Source organism: Aplysia californica, unplaced genomic scaffold (genome assembly GCF_000002075.1).
Source record: "Aplysia californica isolate F4 #8 unplaced genomic scaffold, AplCal3.0 scaffold00421, whole genome shotgun sequence".
Taxonomy (NCBI): domain Eukaryota; kingdom Metazoa; phylum Mollusca; class Gastropoda; order Aplysiida; family Aplysiidae; genus Aplysia; species Aplysia californica.
In genome coordinates this window covers 95818-96898 of record NW_004797691.1, presented here as the reverse complement: position 1 = coordinate 96898, position 1081 = coordinate 95818, and the positions used below count along the sequence as shown (strand labels likewise).

The 1081-nt window shown below is 39.0% G+C and overlaps 1 protein-coding gene across 1 annotated transcript in view; it reads right to left on the bottom strand.

The window, feature by feature from the left end:
• Window positions 1-1081, bottom strand: part of LOC101852201 (platelet binding protein GspB) — a gene marked incomplete in the record, with an annotated part of 172951 nt that overhangs the window by 130319 nt on the left and 41551 nt on the right.

The window sequence follows — 1081 nt, the reverse complement described above, 5'->3', positions numbered from 1 at the left end:
ACAGACAGACAGACAGACAGACAGACAGACAGACAGACAGACAGACAGACAGACACACAGACACACAGACACACAGACAGACACACAGACAGACACACAGATAGACAGACGAACACACACACACACACACACAAGAGCACAGTACAAATACACCACACACTCACACACACACACATACACCCACACACACACAAACACACACACACACACAGACTTCGTATACAGTACAGGTCGGGGCCACCATGAGGACAGGTGACAGGCACGTAATTAAGTAGCTATGTAAGTCTAAAGACGTCAAATGTTCTACAACGAAACGAATGAATCACAACGATAACAACAACAATAAAAAGAAACATGCTCGATGTAGCAAAGGAAAAATAAGCACGTGTCCAGGAAACAGTTTTTTAGGAAAATGCTTTTTTTTTTTCCTTTATCTCTGCATATTTGGAAGTCATCAGGTTTACTAGTTAGTTATTTTGTTGTTGTAGGGTTGGGTTGGGGGGGGGGGGGTCCGAGAATCTTTGAAGATAACACCCCAATCAATGTCAGCGTTCAGAAAAAGGACGACGTTGCTAAACCTTTCCGTTGTATTTTTTTTAAGTAATGTTTTGTTTTGTTTTTTCACAAAATTGTTACCCTTACTGTGGTTAAAAAGTAGCATTATGACAATTAATTATCTAAATTAACTTATGGAAAATTATTTGAAGAACATTTTAGTATGGAAAGAAGAAAGATCTTACTTTGTTACTATTTTTTTTCTTTGAGATAAAAAAAAATGTATCATTGTTGCCACAAAATTCGATTTGTTGGGTTGTTTTTGAGTTGATGTTGTTGTTGTTGCTGCTGTTGCTCAAGATGTTCGCCTTTTATGGAGTGCCCTTGACACATTATTTATTTAGATTTAGAGAACAGAGGGCCCTCTTGATAACGGACCTATCTCGTGTTCTTACCAACAGCTGTTTGAATAAAAACCAATTCAAAGCACCTCTTACTACCCCCCTTTCCCCCCCTCTCTCTCTCTCTCTCTCTCTCTCTCTCTCTCTCTCTCTCTTTCTCTCTCTCTCTCTCTATCTATCTATCT